Here is an 8,446-nt window from a genome sequence, read left to right as displayed (position 1 = left end):
TATGAGGAAGAGCTGATTGTACATCTGGGATAACAAGTTTAACTAAATTCAGCAGTAACATAAATAACAGGCCGAACCAAATGATGATCCAAAGCATGAAAGCAGGTTCATCAAAGTAATATCCAGCAGGACAACAAAATGAAGGCAATTAACACATGGGGATGTAGTGAGGAGGCAGACAGACCAACTGACAGAAAAGTGCAAAGAACAAGATGCACAGAATTAGATTCCCTCCGGATTATGAGAATCTAGGACATGACAACCACATCATAAATATTATCTTAATCTCAAGCAACTCAGTGAATAAAGTTTTCTGCCACAAATGTACCCGTTCAGTACATCACGAATCCGGTTTTGGAAACTTGTAAGCAAGTTAAAACTACGTTTACCAAAATGTCTGGCCTATGACTTCTGTGTGTGTTTTTGGAGTCAAACCTTTTTACACGCTTCTCAGTGACATTTAATTGGAAGTCTGGGTGGTACATTCAGCTTCATGTCAGCAAAATGCCTTGGATAAACAGCAGTAAGCAAACTTCGATAGGTTTATTTACCACACAGTTAATAACTTGGGTGAACTATTTGTCTTGAGTCTAATATTTATTTTGGCAGAAAACTTGGTACACATGCTTTATTCTTTTGGGCTCTTATATGTACATAAATTTTATAAATATCCATTGACAAATAGCAAAGTTCACAACCTTTTCCTGAAAATAAACACTGCTCTATTGCTTTTGTATCAAAATGTTACTAAGCATTGAATTCGCTCAACAGAAAACAGAAGGTTCTCTTATTTGTGTTCTGCATCCTTCACTTCTTTTAAACAAACAATAACGTTCCCAAGAGAACATGTACCCCAATGAATTACTTTATTTTCAATAAAATCTGGCAGTGGTGCTATAGTAACTGTCTTCACCATGACTAATGTAGGAAACACTTGGAAAGCATGTTATTATTATTCTAGATTACATTTTGCTTGAATTAATTTTTATGCATGGTTACTAAGATATAAAGAGTTCTGAATTGCTAATTGTAATGTTCATACTTGTGACATAAGATTTGAAGAACAAGTACATGTTGCTGAAAGATTTTTAGCTTGAGAATTTGCAAAATAAAAAAAAGGTGCATAGTGTAAAAGTCAGTCTACAGCTATCAAACCAAAAGATTATAGCGCCAACGATGTCCATAATTAAAGATCTCTGTTGAACTCCAAGACCATAATGTACTTTCAGCTTAACACTGTGACAGAAAACAATTTTATTCTGCACTTACGTGCTGTTTTCCCTCTTATCGCTATTGCTAAGTGTTAAATCTTCTCTTTTCCTACAGCCGTATTATCTGTTTCCCAGGCAAGGTAACACATTTACTGGCAAAGTTGTGATAGATTAAGGTGTACTGGGTTTATCAATCAGATAATACACAGAGGGACCTGGGCAGCAGTTCTCGCTATAGATTTTGCAGGTGGCTTTAATGACACCTTTGGCAACCCTTATCTTCAGCCCATACATTCCCCAGTAAATACATGTTTTGCATATACAGAGAAGTATACAGATATGATTGAAAAAGAATATGGAAAAAACCATTAGACTCCCTCTCCTGTACTTTCCTGTAAACAATTGATCTTACCAAAGACAGAAGGAAAACAGAACTATGGGCATACCAGGGATGAGCTCTCCCCTTCTCTAGCGAGAGAGGAAGCATACAAGCAGGTACTGAAGGATTCATAAACTGAAAAGCCCATTTGCTCCAGTCATTCTCACTAATAGCCAGGCTAAGTAACCAGAATAAATAATGTTCCTGTTTGTAACCAGCTATAGCACAATTACACTTTCTGTGCAAGGATTAAAGCTTGGGAGAGCTAAGAGATGCTCAGTTCTAATAAGACGATGGATGTTGCATCTGAATTTAGCATTGCCACACAAAATTGCCTTTCAATAGCAGTCAATTAATTTTCTGACTACCTGGTCCACAATGGTCCTAAAATGCTAAATATCAATATCAGAAAACTGAAGTGTATCGGAGTCAAACACCATTGATTTTTAACTAACTAGCATTAGCACAGTTTTGAAATGTACCTACAGAAAATAATTGATAATTTGTTTCGTATTCTGAAACATTTAAGTGCAGAATATTCATGGATAAATCGGGGAAGGGGGGGGGAATTTAACCCTAAAAATTAATCAGTTGCTGCAAATAGTCCCTCTCTGTAGTTAGAATTCTGCTTTCACAAACTTGCGTTCTAATTATTCCATGCCTCGCTATCCCAACGGCAGGTATGCATTTTTCAGAAGTTACCTGATAGTAATCAGTACTTTCAACAAGACTTCCAGACAAAGCTTACCCAATGCCTTATTTATTAATAATGGCACACACTTTGATTTATATTGTATGCATTCAGCAAAGAAACAGACCATCTCTTGTGAAAGACAGCTCCCTCATTTAGCGGATAAAGATGTTTCACCTTCAACCTAGACAGAGTTACTGAGAGGTCATTAACAGTCAAAGAAAAAATGTGGTTGTAGCCCTGTAAAAGAACAGATGTATCATGAAAGGAGTAAGCTGGCAGCAGGGAGTATGTATGGATTGAATAGAAATGTGCGAAGTTGCTAGTATCACAGTACAATTATTAAGTGCATAATGGTAGCTGCATCATTGTCACCCAGTAAATAGCTACTTCTATTTGCATCCTCCTTCTCTGAGCACAGATTACCCAGGGAAGTGGTGGAGTCACCATCCCTGGAAGTATTCAAAAAAACCATGTAGATATGGCAATTTGGGCTGTGGTTTAGGGGGCATGGCGGTATTAGGCCAACAGTTGGACTTTATGATCTCAGAGGTCTATTCCAACCTTATGATTCTAGGATTCTAGGATTCTGACTCCAATTCAACATTTGCCATTCTCTCCAAGAAGTTGTCCCTCTTCCTTATTGTGGCTCTCCTGTGTGGTCAGAGAAACAAGGAGATTCAGGATTACCTCCTCAACCTGCTAATAACTTTGCTAGCTAGGATCTTTCCTGTGCTTCCTATAGCCTAGAACTTATTTATTTTTCTTTCTTGCCCGTTTAGGCTTCAATCTGAACTCAGAAAACATTCTTTTGTAAAATGCGATGAGACTTCATCTTGAGAAAAAGAGGATTTAATGACCACAAGGAAACCAAAATTCATGTTTCTTTTTATGAGAAGTGGATTGGTCATTTTGCCGCCTTTAGAAACCACTCAAATATAGTGAACCAATTTGTGCAGTTACAGGAGAAAGCATAGAATTATTTAAAAGGAAAGTAAGAGTCTTGTAAAAGGAGAAAAAGAAGAAAAAAAACCCAAACAAACCCCAAATTTAAAAATACATTACTGGTATGCACTTGATGATACCTAGCTTTTTGGAAACCCTTTTATGTTTAATCCATACCACTGATTTCTTTTTAGGCTGAAATACTGTGTCCTTGAAACATTTCTTTTCAAATCTCCATTTACAGAATATGGTAGCACAAAAGAATGAGAAAAACCTGGAAGGTTTTGTTGGTTTTTTTTTTTGGCAGCCCACTAGAAATCTTTTTTTTACAAAACAATTGCCAACAAATCAAAACTTTTTGGCTTAGGGTGTTTTATAGTGCTTTATACTGCTAGAGTACCTGAAGGGGCAGCTACCTGGAAAAATACCATTGATCCAACTTGGATCTTCAAAATATTACAGAAGTGTTTACCCAGAGAGAACATTCAGAGTGAGAAAAATGAGAGTTCGGTATTGCTCATCGCAGACTTACCCAAACTGTTGCTGGGCTGAATTCAGGCATCACCATAATGTATGAGATGTTACTATGGGGTCAGGGACAAGATTCAAGAACACAAAATACAAAGAAATAAGCTTTAAAACACCCTAGTCTGGTGTCAACTGGTTGCCAATGACTGAGAAAACTAAAACAAATATAGACACAATTTGGAATGAGGGAATCCTCCCCGTACAAAAATGAAGGCTGAGATGGACTATGATTATTTTTTATAAACTAAATGAAGGTATAAACACTGGAGAACAAGACAGCCTCTTCAAGCTAGAGGCTAGTTTTGGCACTGACATTTTCCAATTTCAATTGAAAGAATATTCATCCTTGGAGATATTCAAAATTTGATGGACAAGGCCCTGAGCAGCTTGATCTAGGCTGGCCTTGCTCCAAGTGGGGTCTCAACCAGACGACCTGCAGAGGTTCCTTTCAGTCAAATATTCTAGGTTTCTATTTTAAGGCTTATAAGTATTAAAGCAAATGGTTTTTATAATGGCCTTGTAAGAGAAGCATTGAGAGTAAGAACTTCACTGCATCAAAACAGTATAGTAAACTGAGGAAGACACTGTAGATGACAATGCCATCAATAGCAAAGAGCACAACTCAATGGCCAAGAAGGTTTCTTCCAGTCTTGTATTCCTAAAAAAGATATTAAAAAAACCAATTCCAGAACAACAGATACTAATAGCCAACAGACTTATTCATTTCACTCCTCTGACCTAAATTTCTTTCCATTCCATTGAATTACTTGCATTAGTAACTGGCATTTCAAAGGCAAGACTTTCCACACAAACGCGCTGTGTCACTGTGATTAGTTTAGCTTTTACACCTTAAAAAGTCTGGGGTTTGTCTGGAAAAATGCGAATGTTAACTTAACAGCTAATACCTGTAAGGCAAGGAAAAATAGTAGATGGTAAGATATTAGTGCCTGAACAGGTGCTATTGAGGAGTTCATCTTAAATCACTGCAAGGCCAATATATTTTATGCCTATAATTGCTGCTCAAAGTTCACAGTGGCATTTTGCTGATGTGCCTAAAATAGTCTTCTTGGGTGCTGTTAGAGTTGATTTGACAGTAGTTAAGGTATAGGGGGCAATGATCCAGCTGAACGCCTGTCTGAGTCATTTTGATAAGTGTACAGCCTGTGCAGAAACTTCTTAATTGCTCCAATATTCTTCAGTTGTTCCTGTTCACAGAGTCTATGAGAAAGGTCATCAATCACAGAGTATGTGAGGTTTTTATGTTTTGCTTGCTTAACAAAATACATTTTAAAGAAAGTAAAACCAGTTAATAAGAACTTAAGGAGGTTATGATGTTCCCTTTCCTAACAGCAAATTTGGAACATGAATAATTTATTATCTGAGTATCTGAGTTACAGGGGAGGCACCTGGTTAGGACTAAACCTTGCTCTTACCTTATTCTTTCTTTGCAACAGAAAACATTATCTGTCTTATTTAGACATGGGTTGACTTTATCTCACTGGTCACTCCCTTTTCTTTGGAATAATCTTGATGCATAAGAAGGCACTTTCATCCCATGAGAGATACCCAGTCTGAATTTGACTCTTTGTATCTCATACTGTATACATTTCAGATCATATCAAGGTTGCCATAGTAACAAAAAGATTTGTATTGAATGGCAGAAAATTCAAAAAATATGATGTATAAATCCCACATAATTTGTTGACACTAAATATTCATTGCCTGAGGCCTGTATCACTTAAAAATTGCACATTTTTGTTGAGAAAGAAATGGAAACCTTGATAAAACACTTAAAATTTTACAGAATATTCACATTTTTCCCACTTGCTGCTTTTGGAAATACTTATTTTTTTACATCATCTCCAGTTAGGGACCTCTCCCCGATTCTGACAGTGGGGACTTTAAACAGAAACAAATCTGTCATTTAGATGAAAAATAGACGAAGTTAACCTCTACCTTTCCACTTCCCCTTCATATTTGCCCTTTCAGTCCAGTCTCTCATTTTAAGAGCTGAGATATTGTCTTCAAAGACTGAGTTTTCAGCATTTTTCTGTTCCCAATGTTAAGCGGCCCAAAAGCTAAACTTTCTTCATATTTTATTTTGTTGCAAATATTTTCATATCTGCAGCCACGATGTTTCAACCTCAATGCCTTTCCTTACACACCAAAAACACACCACTAAGTTCTTTCCCCCAGTCTTTATTTGATATAGTAACAGATGGATCCCAAACTGTAGAAAGACACCCACTGACTTCAAATCTGTAAAGTTTTTAAGTGCATCTGTAATGTGCCAATCCTCACCGCTTTCTGCATTCTTATGGAAAATTGTAAAGGAAAGGATTTTAGGCCCCTGACATAAGCACCCTGAAAAATCTCCCTTTCAGCTGTAGCTTTTCTTCTCTAAAATGAGAAAGAAGTAGTACCTGCACATTACCAGTTTTCCAGCTGCCAACTGCAGTTATGAAAATAGAGATTGTGTGAGTAGGCACAGCCCTGACCTGCTGGTACTGCATCTCCGCTGCATTATTCCTCACTGACAAGAAAATCTGTCCCATTAAAGATCTTATATTCTCCTTCCCCATTTGCTTCTCTGTCAGCATCTGGCACCATGAGAAAACCCACGGCGCTATACACTGAAATCTCTGTAACTGCTCAAAAGAGCAATTGTTTCGTTTTCGGGAGAGGAACTCTCATCTGATATTTGAATATGAATAAATGAAAAGCTTCAGCACCACCGTGGATTAAAATTGTGCTTTATATGTGGAAAACTGGAAAGTCTCCCTCAATTCCTGTATACATTTACCAGCAGTTCTTTTTTACATGCATTTCAGACACTGACTCATCTAACAACGTTCACACTGGAAGAGGATTACCAACACTTTTAGAATGCATACAGCACTTCCACAACTACAGGATCAGATTTACTGTATAATAAACAACAATGAAATGGTCTCAAGTAGTTTTGTGACAGGAGGATCGTGCAAGTCTCTCCCATTCCCTAATCAGTCCTAATAAATTAGTAATATTTTGTCTCTCCTTCCAATGTAGATGTAACACGCTACGTGCTTTTCTATAAAACTTAGCAAATGTCTACACAGTTTTCTCCAAAAGATACTATTTAATTTTGTTTAATTTTCAGGACAGAAACTATTTTTTGAAGAGATAACCTGAAAGTCAGTCTTAGAACTGGCTTTATTGTTCTTCAGACTTGAAATATCCTCAGGAGCATTGTGAAATAATGCAAGAGAGACATTTCCATATCTATAAAGAAATTGTACTGACTAGGAGATTTAGCGCATTTTTATTCCTCTGAACAGACTAAGAAAGAGAATTCTGTGACTGGAACAGATTCAATGCAGCTTCATTACACAGGGACCAGATCTGGAAAGTCTGGTGCAACAATTGTTTCAGCAATTAAGGAACTGAGGAATTTGCTATAGTCGTTGACAAGTAGGACTAACAGACACACAACACGCCTTGCCGTTACTCACAGCTGTCGTTACATGTCACTGGGTGATAGCAGCTCCATTACTTACTATGATTCAGGATTATCATATTGCTGGCATGTGCAAGCACAGTGTTTCAAATTCTGCTCTAGTTACAAAAGAGTTAGAGCTCTTTGATGAGCTTTTCAAAAATCTGGGTTCTCCTGCACAATTTTATGTTAATAACTTAGTGTAGTCCTGTTTCTGTTTGGATAATACGTTCGTAAGATAAATGATATTCCAGACCTTTGCCATGCAAGGCTAAGAATTAATTATTAAAACACTGGAGGTCAAGATCAGCTAGGGTGCACTCTTGCCTCTTCATGAGTTAATTTTAAGGACTTCAAGTTGGAATTTTTGATGACCTGTGCTCCAGCTGACTGTCATTCTTTTACATGAGTTACTTCCACTGTATTCTAGACACCAAGTAGTCATCATAGTACTTTTCCCAGCAATATTAAAGAAAATGTTCACATATTCACTAAGATTAAGCTGATGGAATAGGGACCGCAGATAGAGGGAGTTTGGTATTGGTTCAATGACAGGGCAATATATTATATTGTACCGTAATATCTCCTAGTTCTTAGGATATCTGTCCCTCTCACCTGTGTAGGAAACCATAACAAAGATATTCTGATATTTTGTTATAGCTGAGCATTCCTTTCACTAGTAAACATTTCTGCTTCAGAACATTTATATCTTGGCTTATGCTATTCACAGGAGGCACTATTTATTTTTAACTTTACAAATAAATAATTACATTTTTTAAAAGCTCTTTAAAATATTATACTAGATATAAATGGGTTGAACTTTGCCTCTTGGCTGATCAAGAATGTCACCTAATTAAACAGTTTTGTGTTACTGCCACAGGCTTGGCAAGAAATGAAATAAATACCAAGCAATTGTATTTCCGTAAACTGCACAACACTGTCGACTTCCCTGCATTTAAAGAAAGAAGTCATTACCCAAAGTAGAGGTAGAAAAGTTTTTCTTTGAATGAATGAAATTTTCCGTTCTACACCAGAAAAAGTAATGTCAAGCATAGTTAGTAGAAGGTGGTCTATGTCCAGAGGTGAGTGAAGCCACATTCTGAGGCAGATATAAAAATTCTGTCAATTAATACTTTTTAACTTTTCTATGTAGATAGCAGTTTAACTCATGGAGCAGTGTCAAATAACACCCATATATTGCAGGATGAGTAGATGAA

The sequence above is a fragment of the Leptosomus discolor genome, chromosome 17 (assembly GCF_034619465.1).
Source record: "Leptosomus discolor isolate bLepDis1 chromosome 17, bLepDis1.hap2, whole genome shotgun sequence".
NCBI classification, from domain to species: domain Eukaryota; kingdom Metazoa; phylum Chordata; class Aves; order Leptosomiformes; family Leptosomidae; genus Leptosomus; species Leptosomus discolor.
This window is presented reverse-complemented; position numbering follows the sequence as displayed.